Genomic DNA, 25,592 nt, shown 5'->3' with positions numbered 1-25,592 from the left:
TCCCTTCCATCCAGGCTCTTTCCTTTGTCCTCCCGTGGGACTGTGCCAACATGCCCCAGCCTGTGTTTTGAAACTTTAGACCCCAGCTTGCATTTGATGGAGAAAAGGGCTCGTGAGGGCTTCCTCCACCACTCAGCTCCCAGAGAAGTTGAGTGCACTCTCTTTCATTGAGATCCCCTGTTGAGGAGAGATTTGCTACCCTCCTGGCAGAAACTGGGCTGGCTGTTCTTTGGGACTGTTTGTGAAGAAAGGACTTACTGACCTGAACAAAGGAACAGCAAACAAGATGGGGGAGGGGTATAGCTAATTGCTTTCTGGAATTGAGACCTTTCTGCTAGCTTTAGTGCTTTAGAATAATCATTGCTAATGTGTTTAATCCTCTTAACCCAAGGAAGTGTTTGCTATTATCCCCATTTCATAGCTGGGGAAACTGTGGTGGGGCAAGTTAAGTCCTTGGCCAAATTGCTATACTGCTTAGAATATCTTAAGGCCTGCCATCTTAGCAGCTTAGGCAAAGAAGGAGGATTTAACCAGAGGGGCCCAGAGAAACAAAGCAAGGTCTCAGGAAGGACTGTGTACCAGTCAGTTATTTGGTTGCCCATAACAGAAACACCAACTCAAACAGGCATAAACCCCTGGGGGAAAGACTGGCTCACATGACCGGAAAGCTCAGAGGTGTGGCGAGCTTCTGGGCTTGTTGATCCAGGAGCTCAGAGCAATCACCAGTGACCCACTTTCTTTCTGTCCCTTCATTCTTCCTTTGATGTCCGTGTCATCCATCTCAAACCTGGCTCCCCTGGAGCTTGCAGACTGGCAGCCTGCACTGGTCCAGGTTTATGTCTCCTCCTCCCTGGCCTGAGAGATAGAGAGGGTATCTGTCCCCCAACTGTGGTGCAAGGCTTCAGAGTTCCTCTCAGATCAGCTAGCACAGGTCATGTGACCTCCCGTGAGCCAATCACTGGCAAGGATAACTAATGAGCTGGTTGCTCCTACCCAAAACCACTCATAGGGGAAGGGCGGAATGGGAGCTGGGAAGCAGCCAACCTGTGGATTGGAACCAGAACACAAATGCCACTGTCAAGATTCCCTTCCTCACTGCTTCCCCCCACATCTGCTTTATTCATTCTGTCATATGCATCATCTCTCTACCTCTCTCTTGACTTGGTGGGATACCTGGCCATCCACAGACCAAGCAGTACAGCTCCCAAAGGGAAGAGCCCTGGGCTCCTCCAGTCCCGACCCAAAATAATCCCAGGGAGGGAAGATGTCTCCCTTTGGACTTATTAACCAGAGCCAGGGAAGGGATTCCTGAGACAGGTCCCCCTGAGTTCAGGTGCCATCCCCGGCCCAGTCAGCTGTCGGCAGTCAGGGAGGGATGAGGTCGGTGTTCCCTCTGTTGCCTCCAGGGTGCCTGCTGTATCCTCTTTGCAAGGACTCTGAGCTGGGAGTCATTTAAGCAAGACCCCTAAGGACAGTGAATGGGCAGCACTTCACCACAGTGACACTGAAACCTCATTTTACTTCTGAGCTACTAGAGGATGAGGGTGCTTTGTGCATTATCCATGTTCCCAGAGCAGTCCCCTACGGAAAGGTCACGCCACCAGGCCCAGCATGCCGTGTTCCCTGCCTGCCGCCTACCCCCAGCCTCATCCTGTACGTCCCTCTTCTCTGCCCTCCAGCCACCTGGCCTTCTTTCAGTTCCTTCAACATATGCCATTTGTCCCCTATCCCTGGCGTGCTTCCTCTTCTCCCTGTCATCCCTCTCAGTCCCCCACCCCCCACCCCGTTCTGGCCTGCCCACGCTGGCTTCGCTTTTGGATCTCTCCTTAAACATCACTTAAACATCTCCCCAAACCCCCATCCTTCTTCCCGAACTACTCAGCTTAAGATACTCAGGGCCTTTCATCCTCACACGGATGTCAGCTCCATAAAGGCAAGGACCGCGTCTGTCTTGTTCAAGGTGTAACCCCTTCCACCAAATCTGTGCCTGACTAAACTTTGCTGAGGAAATGAGCTCAGTGATAGCAGTAATATAATAAAAATGGCTGTCTTTTGAGTGGCTTCTTCACGATAGGCGTGTACCAAGCGTTTTTACATAACAGAACCTTGAAATGATTACTCCTGTTTAACAGAATATAATAATGATGGCAGTAATTTATTGAGCAGTGAGTGCCAGCTATTGTTCTGAGTCCCTTACCTGTGTCATGTCGTTGCATCCTTCTGAGTCCAGTATTGCTGTCACCCCGACTTCACGGTTGAGGAAGATGGCACATAGTGAACATGGTGACAGGATGTGGGGCTTCAGTCCTCTTACAGCCTGGGGCCTGGGGAGGAAAAGAGAGGGGACCGGGCAAGAGAGGTAGGAGGGCTTTGAACACTGGCATGAGATGTCTTTCCGGGGAAATGACGTGTCCGCCCCCTGCCATGGGCGGCCTCTGTAGAAATAGGAAATACCCCTAAGACACATAAAAAGATATTCGACATCGTGCATAATAAGAGAAATGCCATTCAAATCACGCTGAGAAAATAGTTTTTACCTCTCAGAAGGGCTCGAGCAAAGGGTGAGAGCCGCAGTGGTGGGGAGTGCAGGCTTGTCCTGCGCTGCTGGGAGGGAAAGTGGGACTGTCCCTTTGGAGGGGGCGTTGGCAGTATCTGTCAGTGTGACCCTTGCACACTCCCTTCCTTTGCCTCAGCAGTTCCACTTCTGGGAATTTTTTCCTACAGATGTTCCCAAGTGTGAGACGTGATCTGTGCAAGGTGGCCAATTAGGGCACTGTTTGTCAGAGCAAAAGATGGGAGCTGTCCTATGTGTCCATTAGTAGGGGACAGGATGAATCAGTCAGATGGTCTGTGCAGTGCAACACGGCAGCGAAGAAGGCGGAATAAGGTCCTGACAGGGAGCACCATCCACGTCTGGGGTGCACTCACTGCCGAGTATGAAAAGGGAAAGAAAAAGCAACACCTTTTATTAGTACTTCTCAGCTACACGGGGCGTGTTGGAATCTGGGGAAGATTCCAAACCCAGGCAGCCCAGGAGCATTCTTAATGATCAGACTAGATCACCTTAGGTTTCCATAGCAGACACTGTGTTCTTGGCAATATGCGTGTGTATATATTGTATATACAGACATAGCCAAAATTGTGTACGTGTGTGTGTGTGTGTGTGTGTGTGTGTAATTTTACTATTTTATCGAGGTCTCTGCTTGAATGGTTGAAACACCGCCTCACAGAGGCCTTCCTGAGCACCTTGTCTGAAATGGCCTTCCTTGTCTCTTTCTGTCCCCTGCTTTGTTTTTCTTCATAGCACTTGTCATTGTGGGACATTGTGTTTGCTTTTCGCGCTGTCCTCCTTAGCATGTGAGCTCTGAGGGCAGGGATTTGTCTGTTTCATTTCTTGCTCTATCTCAGCATCTAGAGCAGCGTCTGGCCTGTAGTAGTTGCTCAATGAGTAGGCGCTGAATGAATGTGAATGAGCCTGAATAGTGACTGTTGTCCCCATGTTCAGGATGTGGAACCGAGTTCCCTAGAAGCCTTGCCCTCCTTGCATGGCTCATTGAAGGGTCCACTGCTATTCTGGTGGCTGGGGGTTGAGTGGAGAGAGGCAAGAAATCGCCCCAACTCCCTTTTCTGCTGTTAGAATTCTTCCTTTACTCACATTTCCTGGAGAGAGGTGGATACAGGCTGGGGTCTCTTGTGAGGGGGCGTCTGCCTGTGAAGCACTGAGATACGTGTCCGTACCGTGCACATTCCATGCCGATGCCTTCAGCATCTGTGGCCCATCGCCTTCCTCTCTCTGGTTTGGATGATGCTGTTCTGGGCAGTTATTCCATGAAGAATAGGTAGAGGGAGAAAGAAACTTCCGTTCTGAAGACCTCTCTCCCCTGGAGGACCCTTCACTTTGGCCCCATGTTTAATATTATTAGAGTCCAAGGGACATCCTCAGATTTGAGGAGCTGAGAGTGTCACTTTTGATTTCTTCAGTATTTCAGTCATCGGAACAGCTTTGCTAAGATCATTTAGTACTACCTCTGTGCCAGCACTTCGCCAATCACTTGATTCCTGTACCTCTTTTATCCCTCCCAACAGCCCTGTGGAGGGTAGAAATTACTCTCCCCCACCCCCTCCCACTTTACTGATAAGGAAGCTTGGAACTCAGAAAGGTCTAGTAATGAGTCATGGGTCGCACAGCTGCGAAGAGGCAGAGCTGTGATTTGATTCTGGCTCTAGCTGACCACCAAGATGGCGCTCTCCCGGCTCTGTGGCCTGCTTCCCCATCTGCTTTTGGGATTCGCCCAGTGGCCAGTGGACGAGTAACTGTTTTCCTACAATGTGATGTGGATTGTTCATCATGTTGCAAAGCCCTGTGAGCCAGCATGACACCTTGATGGATTGGAGGAAGTGGGTGGGGAGCCTTCTGCTTGTTTATTTCTCATAGACACTCGGCACACAAATGACCAAACTTCTGTTTCTTGTCGAGACTGGTTTCCATCTTGGGCAGAGGAGAGGGTTGGTTAGGGCCAGAGGAACCCGATCAGATCCATCCCTCCTCTGCTGAGAAGCCTCCCATGGCTCCAGCTTACCCTGAGTAAAAGCCAGAGTCCTCACTGTGGCTGACCAGGCACCACACGATCTGCCCCCGTTAACTGTGACTTCTCTCTTACCCTGCTCCAGGCTCAGGGACCTCCTCGGTGCTCCACAGACATTTGGGTATGTCCCTGCCTCAGGGTCCCTGCACTGGCTCTTGCTGCTGCTACTAGGAAAGCTTTTCTCTCATGGCCACGTGGTTCCCTCCCGTCCTTCAAGCCTTTGGTCACGTGTTGCCATCTCAGGGGTGTCCCCATTTACCGTCTCTGTTTTCCTGTGTCGCACTTACCTAACGTGTCTTTTACTTATTTTGTTTATTGCTCATCTTCCCCGTTAGAATCCGCTTGTGTTCTGTTCACCTGCATCCCTAGCCACTATTATCACAAAACGTTCCCCCGGATTCTCAGTGCCTAGAACAGTGCCTGCCACCAAATAGGAACTCAGTAAACATTTCTTGAAAGAATGAATGAGTTCCCTGTGCAGAATGGCCCAATCTTGTCATTATTGTGCTGGGGGAGGAAATGTGTTTGTGGATGGGGAGGGAGGGGGCGCCCCATCCCACTCATTGAGCCTCAGTGAGCCCTTCCCATGTGCCAGGCTACAGCTCTGGGCTCCAGACACCAAGGTAAATAAGCCCTGGTTCTGAAGCCATGGAGGGCGGGGGCATCTGCTGAGTAGAGCCAAGATCCTGCATGCATGGCTTAGCTGCAAGGGAGACTGTGAGAGTCAATTCCTGGCTTTTGTAATATTTCACTATTACAAAGCGGTGGGGTCCCGCCTCCCAGCAAGGCTCATAGGCGGGAAATTTTCAAATCATAGGAAGGACTATGGGCAGCCAAACTGTTTCGGTCTTTAAACATTGCATTAAATTGTAATATACATGCAGGAAATGGCACGGGCACATATCAGAAGTGTGCAGCTAGATGAACTTTTACCAACTGAACACACTCATGTAACCAGCTCTAAAAACAACATTTCTAGCTCCCAGAAGTTCCTTCCAGTCGCTCCTCTCTTCCAAGGAAAACCCCTCTCTTGACGTCTCTCATCTGACTTTGAGCTTTCTGTACCTGCAGTCATACTTGATGTAAATGCTCCTTTGCGTCTGGCCTTTCTGTTCAACATTATGTCTGTGAGATGTCCGTGGCATTGTGCGCAGATTTTATGCCTCCTCACTGCTGTGTACGAGTGCAGTCACAGGGAGACCTGACTGGCAGGAAGAAGCCAGCCCTGAGAATAGCGAGGGCAAAATGTACAAAGACGCTGGGGTAGGATTAAGTTTAGAAGGGAAAGAAGGCCAGTGGGGTGGGAGCAATTGGACGATGGGTGAAGTGGGAGAAAATGAGGTTTGAGAGGTGCTGAGATGTTGAGCAGGAAAGCAGTCTCATGTCATCCCATCTAACTTGATCCGTCGGGCTGGGTGTGAAGGATAGAATCTAGAAGTGAAGAGTGGACTCCGGGAGACCAATGGGGGATCTGTTGGAGCTGTTCAGGTGAAAGATGATGGCTGTAGGAGGGGAAAGGAAATGGATTCAGGATATATTTTGGAGGTAGTGGCAACTGGGCTTGGAGGGTAAGGGGAGGAGAGACATGAAGGGCTCCGCTGAGTATCTGCCTCAGTTGGTTGGCCCACCTCTGCTGGGGGCAGTCACGTCGTCTCTCCTCCCCTTTGCTGCCCTCACAGAGGCTGCCAGCCAACACCCACGTGCACACAGCCTTGCTGAGCTGAGTCTTGAGGCACCAAGAGCAAGGGCATTCCAGGTAGAGGAAACCATTCAAGCTAAATAAAGCTGGGGCCTCCTCTGTACTGAGCTCAGCTCAGGCTGGAGCGTGGGCTGCAAAAGTGGGTAGCCCATGACCTGCATCCACCGCCTGAACGGTGTGGACTTGCTGCCGATTTTGAGTCGTTGGCTCGTGCTCTCCCATTCCCCACCTTCTCCCAAGCTGCTTTCTCATCCCGCCATGTTCAGTCCCCTCCCCTTCGCGGTTAGTCCAGAACTGCAGCCAGCTGTTGGAGTTGCCACTGAACTCAGGGCCTTCGCTGTCTGCACACTAGGTCAGCTTTGTCTTCCTGTCGCAGGAGTCACAGTGGGGCTTGAAAGCAGTGACTGGCGAGGCATTTAGTTCTGGGCCAGGCGTGGAAGGTGACTGGCCTGTAGGAAGTGAACGAGAAGGCCTCTTGTTTGTATGAGCCTGACTCCTCTGTGGTCTTTGTCCCCTGGTCCCTCCTGGTTCTCATCTCTGACCTTGTTCTTGAGAGTTTAGGTCCCACGGGCAGCAGCAGCTGCTGCAGGCCTCCCTGAGAGGCTTTGGGCATTTAGGGGACTCTAGGCCACTAGCTAGTGAGGGCAGCGCCGCCAACATGCGTTTAAAACAGTGTGTCCTGCGGGCATGTGAGGGGAGAGAGCCCCTGCGCCTGTCTCTTTCTGCCATCCGTGCCCTCAGGTCCCTGAAGAAGACCTGGCTCCCACCCTTGCTTGGGTTTCTCTCTTGTGCTGCTGGGAGGGGCCAGCTAGGCTGACTTATCCAAATGAGCGAATCTGGGAGTTGCCTTCTGCCTGCCCAAGGGCTGTAGAATAGGAGGAATCATGGCTCACGAGCAGGTAAAATTTGACATGTTGCAGCTCGTACCAGGTCAATAAAGGGGGTTGGGGGATGGAGGAGAGACAGCCTTGAAGGAGAAAAATATAGGGCATTAATGAGCTCAACTCAGTAGTCTCCCAAGTTGCTGGAGGACATGCGAATCACTGCAACCTTTTTAGAAGACAGCCTGGAAAAATTAGTTATTTATTTAGTTTGGAATGAGCAGTACATGCCCATGATAAAACATTCAGACGGCACACACACAAAAAATAGATGTACGAGGGAAAGTAAGTCTCCCTCCCTTATCCATTGTCACCCAGCTCTCCTCCCGTGGGAACACCCACTTCAGGTGTGTTCTTCCAGAGATACTCAATACAAAAAAGAACACATTACACATACAGTTCTATACTTTGATCTTGGAAACCATTGTATACTGTAACTATGTAATATTCCATAAATAGTCTTTGATGCAGCACTGCAAAAAGGGCCCCAGTATAGAAGGATGTTCATTGTGGCATTGTTTGCAGGGGCAAAACAAAAACAAACCCTGAACATAAAATGAATGCCTATTCTTCAGGGAGTGATGAAGTAGAGTATGGCGTCCATACCATGGAGTATCAGCTGCTAAAAAGAGTGGGTATGAGCATTGGTAGTTGATTGGGAGGCATTTCTGTGTTGTGTTTAAGAGAAAGCAAGATTCAGAGATGTAAATATGATACGATCTGTTCATGTAAAACACAATGACAAAGGCTATGTCTTCGTGTTGTGATTGAGTGACGGGTGTCCATGGAATGGGGACTCGTTCTCTTCCACACCACGTGGCCTGCTTAGCCTGGCATTCTGTCTGGGAGACTTTGTAGTGTTGCCAGTTTTGGTAGAAGCAAATTTCACAGGTTGGACAGGATCCGTGGGAGGGTACTCCATCCCACGAGTGGAGAGCCATGGCGGTGGTGTTGGTAAGTAGCCATCTGGATCTCTGTTGAGAAGTAACTTCTAAGTGACCGTGACAAGCAGTTTGACCTACTTCCCCACTGTTTGGTAGAATGAAATAAGCACAGAGTTCCGTCAGCTGTGGGAAGCTTGCAGTGCCTCCAAGTCTGCCACTTGTGAGGATGACACAGAGGAATTACAGAAACGCTGAGGTCAAGGCATCAGGTCCCTGGCTGTGTTCCAGATGAAGCTTCAAGGGTCAGGCAGCGCAGGCATCAACTTCCCTTGTGCCCACCCCAATCCCCGCACGCAGAGCCACCCAGTGGAGCCTTGTTGCTGGGGACAGTGGGCCTGGAAGGCAGGCTCTCGGTGGACTCATCCCCACAGGACCGTTGCACTATACAGCTCCAAGGGCACTGTTTGCACTTGGTCTGTGACCGTGGTGGCCCTCTCTAGTTCCAGGGTAAGGATGCATTCCTCCAGGGTTCTGGTGTTCCTCTCAGAATGGATGTGGCTGTCAGTGGGCTGGGGCTCAGGACCCCTTTGGGTCATAACCTGTCTCTTGCTGGGCTTCAACTTTGGTGGATGTTCTTGAAGGGAAAGATATAAGGATCAAATTGACCTCCCTGACTAAACCGCTTTTACTCGTAGTGCTTGACTCTCCCATCCCCCTCCCTGCCCCCACCAGAAAGAAAGATGACACTTCCTGTCTCTGGAGCCCCCTGTCTTGCTGTCTCTCCTCTCCTACAGGTTCATCAGAAGAGACAGCTCACTTCTCACTCGCTTCTCTATTCCGCTGACCCCCTCAGAGAAGGAAGGACCTGGTTGTTAACTGACTCAGCAGCTCTGTCTTGCTTAGGGTGTGTGTATATACAGAGGATGCCAAAAACATGTACACATATTTTAAGAAAGGAAAACTGTATTAAAATTGTAGTACTCAATATATACCGATAACAAAAGATGAATACAAATCACGTTTGACTTCTCCAATGACAAGAGGTGCTCAAAGTGGTTACCATCAGCGTCCAGACACTTCTGATTACAGCGAACTACTGCTTGAGCAACATTGACCAAAGTGTCCATTTGTGTACATTTTTTTGGCACCCCCAGTATATAAAAGAATAACCCTCAGGTTTCTGGTTTGAGCACATGGGTAATTGATGATGTCTAGTGGACCACTCTCTACCAGTGGATAGAAGAGAAACAGGTATAGGTAAGGATATTATGTTCAGATAGATAGATAGATAGATAGATAGATAGATAGATAATTATGTTTAGATAGATATACAGATATACCTTGTTTCCCTGAAAATAAGACCTAGCTGGACAATCACCTTTAATGCGTCTTTTGGAGCAAAAATTAATGTAAGACCCAGTCTTATTTTACTATAATATAAGACCTGGTTAATATAGTATAATATAATATAAAATATAATATAATATACCGGGGCTTATATTATTTTTGCTCCAAAAGATGCATTAGAGCTGATTGTCTGGCTAGGTCTTATTTTTGGGGAAACAGGGTAGGTATAGGTATAGATATATAGGTATAGGGTGTGTGTGTGTGTGTGTGTGTGTGTGTGTGTGTGTGTGCGCGCGCGCATGCAGGGAGGGAGAGAGAATTCACATCTTTATTGAAAACACAAAAATGTGCCCTACAAAAATACGGGCAGTGACTTTGTTCATTTATTCAGTTCGTTTACAGGCATTTGGTTGCTCTCGTTGTTCTGGGCACAGTTTGATTCTAGCAGAAAACCACTTTGGGAAAAACTCATGAGACCATGTGAAGAACATTCTTGAATATCCCTTTTCTGCTCACACCCCATCGCCAATCCATCAGGAAGGCCATTTGTCCTTGATCTGAAAGAGATCTTCACATGCCTCCTCCTTCTGATTCCGCTGTCCTCACCCTGGTCCCAGCCCCCACCACCTCTCCTTGGATATCACAGCAGCCACCTCACTCTTCTCCCTGCTTCTTTGAAACCCCCACCCCCCGCACCTCCGACAGTCTCTATGCAGCAGCAGCCAGAGGAATCTTTCAAAAATGTAAATCGAAACACATCATTCTCTGCTTCCCATCATCCTTAGACTGAAAGTCACATGGCTGACGGTAGCGCAACCTCCTTCCCCGCAGCCATCCAGCCACATGGGCTTCCTGTGACTTCTTTTGAACAGACACATGCATCCTCCTCCATCTCCTGGAATACTCTTTTTTTTTTTTTAACTTTCATTAGAGACTTTATTACCAATCCAGTAATTCAGTTCGATAGCCCTTTGAATGCCTTTTAATTGAGATACAATTCACATGTGGTAAAACTTACCCTTTCAAAGAGTACAACTCAGAGCGTTTGGTGTACTTCCAGGAGGTGCAACCATCACTAGTATATAACTCTAGTGCATTTTCATCGGCCCCAGAAGAAGCCCTGTAACCATTAGCAATCTCTCCCCCAGTTCCCGCTTCCTCCCAGCCCCTGGCAACCACTGATGATGTACTTTCTGTCTCTCTGGGTTTGCCTGTTTGTACATTTCACATAAGTGAATCCCACAGCGTGTGCACAGTCTGTTGTGACTGGCTTCTTTCTCTCAGCACAGTGTTCTCAGTCTTCATCCATGTTGTACATGAATCGGAACTTCGCTCTTTTTAGGGATGAATAATATTCCCTTGTGTGGATGTACCGTGTCTTGTTTATCCATTCTGCAGTTGGTGGACATTCTGGGCTATTCTTACTCCCATTTCCCATTTTTCACATGGCTTCTTTCTCCTGTCTCTTTAACTTCTGGGTTTTCTGTATGGCACTCCTCACCATTTGTACTTATATGTGTATTTGTTTGCCTGTTTGTTTGTTTTCTCTCCCCTGTTCTGGACTGTCAGCTTTGTAAGGTCAGGCACGCTGTCTGCTTTTGTTCACCATATCTAGTCCCTCCCGCACACGTGCTTAATAATTGCTGAATGAATGACTCAGTGTATCTGATACAGTTCTCATTTTACCTCCTCCTAAGGCAAAAGGATTATATCCCCAATCTGGGAAATTCTGTGTCTAGCTTTCTACCTGGTGTTGAGGAAAGAGCAAGGGTCCTAAGGCATGAGGACACTTAAATTGGTGGCAAGTTACTGGAAAGATTTCTCTGGTGTAGAATGCTGCCCCATTGGTCCTCTGCTGTGTAAGACCACAGTATTATTTGAAAGTACATTTGGCTGCCAATAGCTGAGAAAGGGAAGAAGGGCTACTGGGTGGGCAGCGAGCATCCAGTAGGTCCATTTCCCATGGGCAGCACCCTGAGCCATGGCAGGCAGCTTCTGCTCACTGGCCTGGCCCTTCAAGCCTCCCTCCTTCCCTAAGTGGACTGAATCAGGGCAGTGCCTTTCTCTGTCTGGTTCACCAGAGGGTGGATTTTGATTCTTCTCAAGGGCCTTCAGTCCAGTAAACTCACTGTGTTGCCAGCAATAAAAACAATGGTAGCTCACCTTTATTGAACACTTATTACGTGATAGGTCCTGCTCTAAACATTTTTCATGGAGGAATTTCCTTAATCCTCGTAGCACCCCTATTCTTATCCCTGTTTTATAGATGAGGAAACCGAGGCACAGAGAGGTTAAGTAACCATAGACGTTCTCACTGTTAATAATGTTGTTTTCTTCATTCTTCCCTTTCAATATGTTATGAATAAGAGAATTAAAAAATAAACCTGACCTATTTAGGTACATTGACCACTATTCTGTCTTTCATTTGATTAGCTGGGATCTGGAGAGTGCTTTGTGGTAAAGCACCCAGCAGTCAAAACCGCAGTGATGAGCTGTTTTTATAGGAGTGCAGGAAGGGGCTTAATGGTTGGCCTGTCTAGCAAATGCCTGGTGACAGGAGGAAAAAGGATCCACAAGCCATGCAGGATTTCCCCAGCCAGGCAGCCTGGGGCCAGTGGACTGGGCTTGGCCTTTAAAATCACACACTCCCTGGCTGCTCTTAGAAGTCTGGGGGGATCCCAGTCCAGCTCCTCTGAGAATTAATTCAGGCCCCGAGTCATCTCTAGGTACCCCTGATCAGCCATGCGTGGTGGACATCTTCCCAAAGATTGCCCGAAGTTCATCTCTGAGTCCAGTCTTTTTGAGACACCTTCAGATCCATGTTACCCGCTGTTTTCAGACTCTCCAGGGTCACGGCACAGCGTGTGTCTGCTGGAGCCCGACTGTAGCAGGTGCAGTTAGGAGTGCGCTCAGCTGCAAGGATCAATACCCCAGTGGCACTGTCTCTTCAACACCTAGGAGGTTGTTTGTGTCATAGAACTGGCGGGAGAGGATGTGGCTCCGTGGCTTGTCAGAGTTAACGCCAGCGCTGCTCTGACTCTGGCCCCCTCATGGCCACAAGATAGACGGCTGTTGGACCTTCCCCAGGAGGCCAGGATACCCCAAGAGTTCAGCCCTTCTGTTCTGCCAGAGTAGTGTCCTGGGGACAAGAGGGACCCTCTCAAATCCAGCTATTACACCCACATTCCAAGCTGGAAAACGGAAGCCTGGGGAAGAGACGACAGACTGTGTGATGAATCTGACCCTTTGTGTGAGGAGAGCAAACACACTCACAATCCCTGAGTGAGAAATCTTTGCCTGCCTCAACATGAAGATACGTTCCTGTGTGACCTTCTAGACACACGGGTTTTTCCTTTTGCGTTTGGGTCTTTCTTTGATCCATCTGAAATTGATTTCTGAATGTAGAGTCAGATAGGTCTCAAGGCTGAACCCATACTCTTCTAGCTGCTGTGTTTGGGAGGTGGCATTGTTGGTGGTGCTGGAGCCAGGTCCCTGGGCTCACATCCCTCTTAGCTGTGCCACCTGTTCGCTGCGTGTGATCTCGAGCGAGTTGCCTCGCTGTGCCTCATGTTGTGGTCTGTTGACGGGGGGGGGGGGGGGGGGGGAAGGGGGTGCTCGTAGACCCCATATCACAGGGTTGGTGTGAGGGTTAAATGAGCCGATAGTTCTGAAAACTGAAAACAGTGCCTGGTATGTAGTAAAATCAAAGCAAAACCCTCAGGTTACCTGTCAGAATGAGAACTTATTTGCAATGCCACATAGGTCTGGGAACTGGACAGGGAATCCCACACCCGTCAGTGTTGACCGTGAAGCGTGTCAATGAGGTTACTGTCTCTTCCTCTTTACAAGAAATTGCCAGCTGTTCTCTCAAAATGTCTGTTCCAGAATACGCTCCCACCCGCAGTGACTGAGAGTTCCCCTCACTGCACAACTCCAGCACTGTTGGTGGTGTCAGAATGACATTTTAGCCAGTCTGCTGTGCCTGAAACAGTCACGATTGTTGCTTTCCTGGAGCAGTTTCTCTGCGGAGGTCTGTCCTGAGCCGCTCTGCCACCGAGTTACTTGGGCTGGGCTGGAGGCAGGACAGTTACCAGCCCCCTGGCATTGCTCAGTGAAGTCCTTCAAGCCCTGTATCACGATGCTTATCTTTGGGGTTAGGGAGTGGGGACAGGATGTGAGCCCCTGGAAGTCAGTCACCCAACCTTAGTCATACTCTGGACTGAATCAATCAATCAGTGAAAGAACGAGGGCTAAATCGTCGGTGTGTATTATTAATAGAATATAGGTCATAAGAGAAAATGTGATTAATTGCAAGATGATCTCAGCAGCTGCCATATGTACAGAGGTCAAGGGCCTAGATTTTCCCAAGGCAAAGTCCTTTCTTCACCTAGCAGCTTTTCCTTGTTGGCAGGTGGGTCGAGGCAGTTGAATGACAGATATTTTCCTGAGTCACTATTTTGAAGACAGGATAGGGGTGGGTGTAATGGAATCTTCTCTAATTGAAAAACATTTGAACCATGTCATTTGTATGTAAGTCCTTGATGCTCCAATATGAGGCTCTGGTAAAATCTAGAAAGGAGAATGCAACTTAAGGCAGAAGGCCCCAATGGGTGGGTGTGGTTCTCCTTTACCTCAGATCTCAGTGCCGGGATCAGCTACTCACACGGAGGAGAAAGGCCTGGCTGCCCCCATCAGCACTTGGTCAGGAGGGTACGTGTGGCCAGGACTTCTTAGAGGTTGGGTGAACACTGCCCAGGCTGTTTGTCCTGCTCCAAGGCAGAAAGCAGAAAGAGCCCGCTGCCCCCTCTGGGCACAGGGAGAGAAAAGAGCTGGTAGGCCCAGCTTTGGGGGCTAATAACTTGCCCACTGGGCAAGCAGGTGCCAGCAACAGTCACAGTCTCTGACTGGTCAGATTAGCCACCCGCTTCTGACTTGGTGTTTGGGGAGGACCACGTAAAGGAGAGTGGCGAGGTGTGTGCGTGGGTGAGCCTTTCCATATGAGTGAGTAGATGGAAGTACAAGGGAAGATTAGAAATGTCAGGTCCAGAAGTAAGGACAGAAAGGCCCCGGTGCACGGCTGCCTTGGGGTCAAGAGAGCGACACCCCACTGGCGGGCCCCAAGGAAGCACCTTACAGGACCCAGGGGATGATGCCTGCTCCACGGGCTTTCCATGAGGATCAAAACCTCCCAGGATTTTTACATTCCCCACCGTGATTTCCCAACCTTGGATTCCCAACTGCAGATCAAAATAACTGTTTTCCATCCGTGGTTGGTGGGATCCATGGATGGGAAGGCCCAACTATAGAGTTATACGTACACAGAATTTCAACTGTGGTTGTTCAAGGATCAACTGTACTTTGAAATGTAGTAGTAAGAGGTTGGTTTTCCGTATGTTGATTGTGAAGTGATGGAACTTGGTCAGACACTTCCCTGAAAGCGCATTTTATAAAACAGAAAAAAGGAGAGCTGCTGTAGGTAAATGGGAGTGTGGGACCTGGAGCTTCACCTACTCCATCCCTGACCCTTTGCAGTTTCCCATGACGACCGTACTCAGTGGAGTTCAAAATGGAACCCCCTGGGGCTGTAGGTAGGCCCAAGCCCCAGACAACTCATTTAAGCATTCTGAACCTCAGACAGTGGACAGATGGGACTAGATCAAGGCATTCTTCACCCAGTTCCTATAGACAGGAGCTTCAGAGGTCTTTGATATCCTTGAAAAATGTATATTGTGTTGTTGTGTGTGTGTTTTTCTGGAGAGACATGACATCGTTTTATTTTGTCAGCTTCTTAGAAGGACCATTTCACCCAAACTTGAAGGATCGCTGTATTGATTTCAGAGGTCCCTGCCAGTTCTAGCAGTCCGTTATTTCTGTTGTAAATGATAGAATCTCCCCAACTCAAACTCGCTTAAACTGCAAAGGGACGTTAATGACTCCAGGACCTGAAAAATCCCAGAGCTGGCCTAACTGGAGTCAGTACTCAGGTATTCTTGTCAGGATTCTGCCCTTCTCCACTTTTGAGCTCTGCCTCTCTCAGCTTTGACTTCATTGTCAGGTGCCCCACTGCCACCTTCCGGGTGACAAAGTAGCCCTCAGCAACCCCTACCTTACATCCCATCTCTTTCCCCCAGTAATTCCAGCAAAATTTCCAGGGTGAGCTCTGATTGGCCCTGCTTGGATCATGTGTTTGTCCCAGAGCCAATCACTGTGGATTAGGGGAGGAGCCATTCAGTCTAGGAGTCACACCAGGATACCCTTTCAACCCCAGGTTCTTTCATTTGGGATTCTGTTTCTTGATGTAAACCCTGGGAAGTGAGTTGCTCAGCCCTGTGAGTGTAACGTATGTGACAGGTGGGCCAGGGCTGTTGCTCTGGTTGGTGTGCTGGGACTGCGGAGTCAACTCCAAGGGCATCCTCCCTTCTCAGGTGGTGTGAGGAGGATTCTAGGACATCTGGACTCCTGGCTGAATTCCTGGCCCTGTAGCCCACCTTTGCTGCCACTTCCACAATCCCTTGGCATTTTCCTCCGTGATGCGGCCCCTCCCATGTTGGAGGGACCCCAGACTGATGGGCATCACCGCTTCCTCCAGTGGGCAGGAAGCAGATTCCCAGCTCAGAGATGGGGCACCATTGCACGTGGTTGTGGATGTGTCTTTAAAGAGCCATATGCATTACTCTAGAGAAAGAAAAGGGGGGAAGTGAGAGTGGCAGAAAAGCAATTTCCATTGCAATTTAAAAGGCAGCGATTAAAATTTTACAGGAGCTTTGTTGCAGGGGCTTCCTGATATCCCAGGAAGTCTGGTGATAAAAGAAAGTGGTCTGGGTGCTTCTAGTTCCCTCCTGTCCTGCCAAGCATCTTGAAAACCGAAATTGTTAGGGCTTCATAGACAAGCTTAGGGATAGCAACGACCTATGAGGCTGTTTCTGAGTTTTTAAACTGTGTGTTTTTCAGTATTTGCTGTTTCTATGTATAGTAACTGTTTCTAATTTTATTTTATGCTTTCCTAAGTGGCTCGGTAGTGAGCTGTGGGAATCAACATCTGCATTCGCCTCGGCCCTTCTGTGTCAGTTGAGAGTCATTTCGTTGTGTAAACAGATAGAAACCCAGGTCAACAAGCTTACGGATAAGAGGAAATGTATGTTCTTACAACCTGGGACCTTGTACATGTAATGGCTTCAGGCATGGCTGTACCCGGGGCCTCCCAGGTACATAAGGCTGCCAGGACCCTATGTGCTTCTGCCTCCCGGCTCTGCATTTCTCTGTGTTGGTTTTAATCTCATGACTCGGAGGCAGCTCCTGCTGTATATTTAACCATCTTAGCATCCCCAGGGGAAATAATCTCTTTCCCCATAGTCCCAGCACATATCCCGAGACTAGTGTTTATTGGACCTTATCAACCTGGCTTCAATGCGAGGGCCACCCTGAGCAATCTCTGAGTCCAGGGGCAGGGAAGAGGGGGTGCAGTGGCTTTATTAGCCAGGCATGGATTGTGTGCCCCCTTCCCTACCAACCCATGGGTAGAGTCATCGCCACAGGAATTCCATGGGTTGAGTGGGAAAGGTGAGGTTCAGGGGCTAACCCAGAAAGGGAAACGGATGCAGTGTGAGCCCAAACAGCCAATGCTCAGGACCCCTTCCCATCGACGTTCACAGGATCTAAGCCTGCCCCACCACCCCAGTTATCTTCCCTGGGAACACGCTCCACCTTTCCCCTGTCTCAGGTCTAGCTTAGGGGCTCTTAGTCTCAGGACCATGGACCCTTGAAGGGCCCTTGGATGGAGTTTAGAGGATCGTGAATTCAGCTGGGAAAAATTGCATCTTTATTTTCTCTACCAACTAACTGAAATTTAGCATTTTCTTTACTTCTGAATGAGGGCCACATGCTAAGACAGGTGTATTAGCTACACCTGTGACTTTTTCACTGCTAGAAATCACAGATATTTCCATATCACATTATAGTTGTTGCAGATATCGCAATATTATAACACTCATCTGCTTCCAAATTACTATAGTTATTGGACTATTGGACCCACCACTGAGATCTCATAATTTAAAGCATTCATAAAGAAGCACATATATTACTGTATCTCCAATTTGGTTTGTGTTTTACAGATATTTTCATAACCTGAATATAATTGGTTTCCTTTGTAATCCTGTGCATTGTATTTTATACATTTAAAAACATGATTCTGAGAAGAAATCCACACCCTTCTTTACCAGGCTGTCAACAGGGGTCCCTAGCATGAGAAGGATTAAGGACCCCTTTTGACTTCTCCAGGAACCCCGAGGGACAAGATTATTGAAACTGTCCTAATTCCTGGACTCTGGAAAGTTGGCTAGTTGCTTGCAAGGTTTCCTTCCTGGGAGACTTCCTGGAGGAGCTGACTGGCATTTGACCTTGGCCTTGGCATGTGGGTAGCATTTGGACATAGCAGTATTGGGGAAGAGGGTCGGGGAGGCATTGCCAGCCTGCAGTTAGCCCTCTCTTCACTGGACGCCATGACAGCGTCACCTGGCCAGCTAAGTGGTCAGGAGCGGGCTCTGGAGCCAGGCTGCCTGGGTCCATCCCAGCTATAGTATACTTTTGACTGGCTGGGTGCCTCAGCTAGTGGGTTCCTTACCCCCTCTGTGCCTCAGTTTCCTCATCTGTAGCATGGACATAATAATAGTATCTATTTCTTAGGGTTATTGGGAGAGAGATATGAGTCAGCACATGTCTGCTAGGATAGAACCTGGCATATAGGGAGAGAGAGTTGTTATTTAATGGCCATTAAATATAGGAAGGTTCTGGGTTGTCCTCTCAGGTCTCATCTTCCTGACTTAGTGCCTGGCCTGTGAACTGAAAAGGGATGGTGAACTATGCAGACAATGGCTGAAGACATTCATTCGTCCATGAAATATCCATTCAAATATGAACAACTATACTAAATATTCAAAAACATAAATTAATAATGTAAAGTTTCCATGAAATATCCATTCAAATAATGAACAACCATACCAAATATTCAAAAGCATAAATTAATAATGTAAAAGTTACAAGTCAAGACAAGTGCTGTTTCTCTGCCGCTCCTCACAATTGTCTTAAGGAAATGTCCTCCTAATGGCCTACCATCTGCTCTTGTCACCTCCCTGCCCTCATCTCTCACCACTCATCCCCTTACTCACCCTGCGCCAGGCGCACAGGCCTCCTGCTCTTCCTCAGATTCTCCACAGAAATATGCGAGCCCCAGGTCCTTTGCACTGCCCACGCCAGTGGCCCAGAAGGCTCTTTCACACATAGTCACACAGTTCGTGGTCTCCTGCATTCAGGCCTCTGTGCTCTCAGGCCTTCTCTTACCACTCTCCTCATCAGCTGCCTGATTTTGTATTGTGTGTTTGTTTATTGTCTTCCTCCCCTACTGGAATGTCTGCTCCCTGAGGACAGCAGCTTTGTCTTGGTCACTGGTGTCCCTACGGTGCCTGGCCCAGAGCAGGTGTTCGATAAATATTTGTTGAGGGAGTGAGTTTGTGAATGACAGATGGATACTGTGGCAGGAAGGCTCGAGGTGGCCAAAGACATAACCTCATTTTGTTCCTCTCTGTAGATGCACAGCCTTTGACATCAGCTCTCCTGGGACCCTCAAGGAACACTAGAGTCCAGAGCGTACTAAGGGTGAGTGCAGTCTGGCTGTTTGTTTGCTTAAATCTTACAACTGGTACACCTAAGCCTCTTTATTAAAAAACACACACAGATGTATTCAAAAGAGTATCAGGAGAAGGATGAAGTCTCCTTCACTGTTCCTCCCTGCACCCACAAATCTAACATCCCTCAGAGGTAATTATGGTCAGTAGTTGGTGGGTGTCCTGCCCAACTCCTTCCCATACATGAACATTCCTGCCTGTGTGTGTACACACTTACTATTTTAGTTTGCTGTATAAAGAAGCCACGTTATATAGATGCTTCTGTAGCAGTTTCCCACTGTCCCCAACAGTAGTGGACCTGGAGATCTTTGTTCATAACATACATCAGTGTGTCACACTTCTTTTTTTTTTTTTTTAACTTTTTGAACGGAATTTTTCAAATGTACAGAAAGCAGCATTCGCTCTTTGGTGTATACAGTTTTTTTAGTTTAGGCAAATGCATGCAGTTGTGTAACCATCACCACAGTCGTGATGCAGAATTGCTCCATCTCCCCCTGTGTGAATGTGCTGTTTCTCCACAGGCAAAAAAATACAGTGTAGGTATCTCTACATAATTGAAGTATGTAAATATGGTAAATACCTGTAACCGAAAGATTTTAAATATGTTATTTTGAGTTTCTCGTTTTTTGCTAGTGAACACCCTTTTTTGTTTCTTTGAGAGAGGTTCTAAGTGGGGGAGTGGACCGTGGGTATGGGGCATTCCAGTTGGTAGTGGGGTGTTTTCCTAAGTGAGGACACCAGCCTTTGTGGGCAGGAGGCAAGGAGGGTGCTTGGTGTCATCCTCAAAGCACCAAGAGACCCTAATGGTGTGGAAAGTGGGAGAGTGGAAGATTCTGGCGTCCATCTACTCGGCACGCAGGGAGTGTTGTTGGCTGAGTTACAGGGACTGGTCAGCAAGCTTTGGGAACTAGAGTGAATCTAGACAGTAACTTCTCTCTTGGCCGTTTAGTGGGTTCATCACATTCCTTCATTCAGGCCTAAGGCTCTGCTTGGGTGCCAGGAGCTTGTTTGTGGGACTGTCTCTGGGGGCCAGATTTCCATCAAAGGATGCTTCTCAGCACAATTCTTTATGAACATTTCTATTTTGAAAGAATTTCAGACCTACAAAAAAATTGCAAAAATAGTAGAGTCCACATATACGCTTCACCCAGCTTCCCCTGGTCTAAATTACCACTGGTCTAAGGCTATGAACTCAATGCCAGACTTTAGTCAAATTTCACTAGTGTTTCCATTGATGTCCTTTTTCTGTTCCAAGATCCCACCCCAGACCTCATACTGCATTTAGTTGTCACGTGTCCTAATCTCCTCTGATCTGTAACGGTTCCTTAGTTTTTCCTTGTCTTTTGTGACTGTGACACTTTGCAGGAGGACTGCTCTGTTATTTTGTAGAATGTCTCGGTCTGGGTTTGTCTGGTGTTTTCTCAAGACTAGTTGGAGGTTATGCAGTACTTGGCAGAACACCTCAGAGGTCATGTGCCCTCCTCAGTGCACCATGCTGGGGGCTCATTATGTCTGCGCGTCTTATCGCTGGTGATGTGAATCTGGGTCACTTAGTTAAGGTGCTGTCTGCTAAGTTTCTCCACTGTAAAGTAACTGTTTTTCTCTTTGTCATTGATAGATATCTTGGGGGAGGTACTTTGAGAGTATACTTGTTTCTCCTCAGACTTCCTCCTGCTAACTTGGGCATGCATTGGTGAGGTGACTCTTGCCTGCAACAATTTTTACTGTAGTATTTTCCTCGTGGTGATTTCTGTGTGTCCCTCTTTCCTTCTACATTTATTCATTGTCCACATAATTAATTCTGTAAGGAAGACCTGTTCCTTATCTCTCATTTATTTCAACTTTCAGTTTATTAACATGTATCCGTGTGGTTTCCTAGATACTCATTTTACTCTAGCTCATTCCTTGTCAGCGTGGTGAAAGATCCCAAATTATGAGTGAATGTCTAGTATTGCCTCTCAAACCTCAGGAGAACCAGCGTTTTTTTCTACATGGTAACCAGCACCTTAGGGAACTGGAAAGCAGGAATGGGGTTTCGTTTGCTCACGCATTTGGTTTTTTCCTTTGCTCACCTTTACTCAACAAATATGCATTTGAGCACCTACTGGTACTGGGGATTCAGGAATGAGCAAAATAAACAAAATCCTTCCCCTAACATTCTCCTGGAGGATAAAAATAGATAAACAGGTTAACGAAGGGCAAGTACTGCAGAGATGAGAAAAGCAGGAATGGGACTGGCTGGGAGTCATCGGGGTGATTTTAGACAAGGTGAGCTGGCAAGTCCCTCTAAGGCGGCCCTGAGTGGAGGGAATGAGGCAGGTGCCCGACCGCATTCTTCCACCGCCAGTGGGAGATCTAAGTAAACTATTTCACTTTGGATCAGGGTTTTCAGATTCGGGATTCGTGGCAAACAGGAAAATGTGTTCCCTCTCTGAGGGGCAGCCCCTACTTCTCTGTAGTGCATGCAGCCCTGTGGAAATGCCAAGTATTGCTGCATCTTCTAATATTTTTTCCCCAATAGAAGAAAACAGTAAGGAATTCTTGCTAGTCCATTGCACCCAAATTGTGCTATATCAGATCATTTTTAGTGGTATGTGGATGAATGTATTTTGTTTGTTTTATTATATTTATTAAGTTACCTTTGTAGCAAAAGATTCCAATTTCGCAGTTTGGTGGTAATGTGGATTCCCTTTTACATATATGCATATATATTTAAGTGCAAATATGAGTTGACTTAAAATATTAAGTAAATAATTATACAGGTAAGACATAGATGCAGCTGAAAAGGAAGGGCGGAACACAGCTGAGCTTTGGTAAACACTGCCCTGGCTCAGCCTTCCACTCTTTCTCCTCTAGTTATGGGTCTCAGCCGGGAATTGGAACTGAGGTTGGCAAACGATTATATACCCACGGCCATTTGTTTCATGGTGGGTGCATTAGGCAGGAATGCTTACAGCTGCAAGAACAGACAACTCAGCTCCCAGCAGCTTAAACAAATGAGGATTGATTTCTCTCCCATCACAACAGACCTGGAGGTACTTGGCTGCCGACGTCGGTTCAGAGGCTGAGTGGTGTTCAGGCTGGAACCTCTGGTTCGCTTGGCCTTCTCCTCACGGTGGTGAAGTTGCCGCTGCAGCTCTAGCCAGATCCAGGAGGATGGGGGTCAGCCCTAGCAGCACGTGGTCTTCACTGCTGGACTGCTTAAGCACTACCAGAATCCCCCCAGAAGGTTCCACTTACATCTCACTGGCCAAAAACGGGTCACATGGCCCCCCTAACTCCAAGGAGGGTGGGAAATTTCATTTAGCTTTTCAGCCTCTCCTGAGGAGGAAGCCAGAGAAAAAGGAAATTGAGAGTGTCAGTTGGGTTAGCAGCCAGCAGTATCTGGCTCCACAGAGGAAGAAAAACAGTAGTAATTAACATTAGTGGGTGCTGACTCTGTGCCAAGCCCTGCTGTAAGCACTGTACGTGCATGATCTCATTCAGTCCTTACCCCCAGCCTGGTAAGTTGCTGCTGTCATCCCCCCATAGCAATGACTTGGAAACTGAGGCACAGAGTGGTGAAGCCCCTTGCCAAGTAGAGGAGCCGCGGTGGGAACCTTTGCAGTCTGTCTCTAGAGCCCTGGCCCTTGTCCACTATACTTTGTTGCTTCCTGAGAGGTCCTGGGTGCTCAGACGGCTAGCTATCTTGTCTCAGTTCTTCCAGCAAGGGAGGAAGAGGACAGCATATTTTGCTTTGGGGAAGTTTTGGTCATTAAAAGTCTTTCTTGTGAATCACATCCGCTCCTGTAACTACCTCTCACTGGTTCTGGTCTGGTCCTGGTAGCAGCACCGGCCCCTCGTCTTGCTGGCAGCCCTTCAGGGCTTGCAGATGGCTGAGAAGACTTCTGCTGGCCTCCCTTCTCCAAACAAATTGTACCTGTGCTTTTAATTATCCTTCCCTGCGGGAGGCTTCTGGCCCTGGGGTTCTTCCTTTCTTGGGGTTCTGCTGGTCCACTCAATACACTTAATATGCGCCTCCTCTGTGCCTGTCCCTCTCGTACCCTGAGGTGTGGGTGTGAGAGCCCCAAGCCTGTGTGGGCCCTGCGCTTGTGGGGCTCGTTGTCCAGTGAGGGAGGCAGGCCCTCAGTGACAGCCCAGAGTGTTCAGGGCTGTAAGGAGAAAGACCAGGGGATGGTGGGAGCCCAGAGGAGGTGCCTAGCCCAGTTTAGGGGTCAGGGAGCTCTCCAAGAAGCATCTTTGGGCCTTAGAGGAGGAATAGGCATACGTCAAGGAGCAGTTTTTCCTTCCTCCATCTCCCCTTCCTTAAGTGAAACTCATGACAAGTCTCCTTCCTGAATCTCCACTTCCTTCCTTTGTAAAATGAAGGGTTTGGACTTGGGTTTCCATCCTGGAGCGATTAATACAGTTGACCCTTGAACGACACAGGTTTGAACTGAGTGGGTCCAGTTATACGTGGATTATTGTCAATAAATCCTGTAAATGAATTTTTTCTTAAGATTTTCTTTTTACATTTTCTTTTCTCCAGCTTTATTATAAGAATACAATATATAATACATATACAAAATATGCATTAATTGACTATGTTATCGGTAAGGTTTCTGGTCAACAGTAGGCTATTAGTAGTTAAATTTTTGGGGAATCAAAAGTTATATGTGGAGGGGCCGGCCCAGTGGCTCAGGCGGTTAGAGCTCCGTGCTCCTAACTCCGAAGGCTGCCGGTTCGATTCCCACATGGGCCAGTGGGCTCTCAACCACACGGTTGCCAATTCAACTCCTCGAGTCCCGCAAGATTGAACATGGCACCTTGAGCTGAGCTGCCGCTGAGCTCCCGGATGGCTCAGTTGTTTGGAGCACATCCTCTCAACCACAAAGTTGCTGGTTCGACTCTCGCAAGGGATGGTGGGTATGCCCCCTGCAACTAGCAATGGCAACTGGACCTGGAGCTGAGCTGCGCCCTCCACAACTAAGACTGAAAGGACAACAACTTGAAGCTGAACGGCACCCTCCACAACTAAGATTGACATACTGTTCCCCATTAAAGTCCTGTTCCCCTTCCCCCCCAAAAAAAAAAATGTTATACGTGGATTTTTGACTGTGGGGGGGGGGGTTGGCGCTGCCAACCTCCACGTTTTTCAGAGGTCACAGTATTTGGGAAAGCTCTGTAGGTAAACACCCCAAAGTGATAAGGGTTCTAATAGAGGAATCCACAGGGCTGTGGGAGTCCAAAGGAGACTCCTGACCCCGACTTGGGTTTCAGGACAAGCTTCTTGAAGGAGGTGAAATCAAAACTGGTTGACGCAGTGACCAGGAGCACAGGCTCCAGACTCTAGCTAACCTGGTTCTAAGCTTAGTCAGTGACGAGCCCATGTGGGGAGCCGAACCCTGGGAGTTCGTTTCTCCTTAGGTGGTTTAGGAGAATTAAAAGGCGACTACGAGTCTCAAGTACCTGAACAGTGCCTGGCACAGAGGAGTCACGTAATAGATGAGATGGTGGCGATGAAGTGGTGGTAGCTTGGCTCATTAGCCCTTCCTTACTGCATGCGAGAGGTTAGACAGCTTAGTCACCAGCCTGTCACATAGTGTTAGCAGCCCCTGTTGTGATTATTTACTCTCCAAATATGAGTGGTTACCTTATGCCCAAGCCTGAGCTTGTGTGGTGCCTGGATAGGGAGGACCGGCTGTGGGAACGGCTTGTGCAGCTGAGGCCTGGGCCAGAAATTTCGAGGGAGAAGAGAGGAGCTTCTTTGATTTGTATTGGAAACTCACAGCTGTTGGACTCCTGGACCCCTTTCCATCTAGTCTTTGGGCCTCTCAGCACTGGCTTCTAGAATATGGGCTGACCTTGACCTCTGTGGCCAGAATGCATGGATGCTCTGCTCAGCCCATCAGCCAAGTCCCAAATTAGACCTGACAGTGTGATTTATTCTCTGGGATGGAGCCGGGATGGCAGAGTCCCATTGGGTGATTCCATGGGAAGGTTGTCAGCCCGAATTAGCCGAGGCCCTTCATGCAGCCTTGCTGTTCAGCTTCCTCCAGCTAACAGAGTTTTCCAGGGTGTTAGGGCTTCTAAGCAGCCTTCTCCTGTCCCCAGAGGTGGACACTTAGTTGTGATCCCTAAGGAACTGTGTTTGATGAGGACCTCTGAAGCAAGCTCTGTCTGAAAGGTGTCAGGGGGCTGGCGAATCCTCTGGGTCCTTTCATCTGCCGAGTCAGGAATGAAAAGTGGCAATTCCCCAGGGAGTACAGACGGTCCCAACTTAACAAAGGTTCGACTTAAGATTTTTCGGTTTTACAGTGGTGCGAAAGCATTGAACATTCAGTAGAAACCGTACTTCAAATTTTGAATTTTGATTTTTTTCCCCGAGCTGACAACATGCAGTAAGATCCTCTCTCTGCTGGGCAGCAGCAAAGAGATGATTTTGTCCAACTGTAGACTAATGTGTCTGAGCACATTTAAGGTCGGCTAGGCTGAGCTAGTTCTGTGGGTTAGTTGTATTAAATGCATGTTTTACT

General features: G+C 48.3%; 1 protein-coding gene across 10 annotated transcripts in view; it reads left to right on the top strand.

Annotated features, from left to right (window-relative positions):
* The window catches only part of SIPA1L3 (signal induced proliferation associated 1 like 3), a 218,067-nt gene that overhangs the window by 67,432 nt on the left and 125,043 nt on the right, over positions 1-25,592 (top strand). For 8 of the 10 annotated variants that reach the window (XM_019751421.3, XM_019751429.3, XM_019751427.3 and 5 more), the window contains exon 2: positions 18,981-19,048. The exons of the other annotated variants lie outside the window; for them this stretch is intronic. The gene's annotated coding sequence lies outside the window, so the exon portion shown is untranslated. The remainder of the gene's footprint in view (positions 1-18,980; positions 19,049-25,592) is intronic. 10 annotated transcript variants of the gene reach the window in all.

Source organism: Rhinolophus sinicus, chromosome 8 (assembly GCF_057876585.1).
Source record: "Rhinolophus sinicus isolate RSI-liver-muscle chromosome 8, RSI-T2T, whole genome shotgun sequence".
Classification (NCBI taxonomy): Eukaryota; Metazoa; Chordata; class Mammalia; order Chiroptera; family Rhinolophidae; genus Rhinolophus; species Rhinolophus sinicus.
This window is presented reverse-complemented; position numbering and strand designations above follow the sequence as displayed.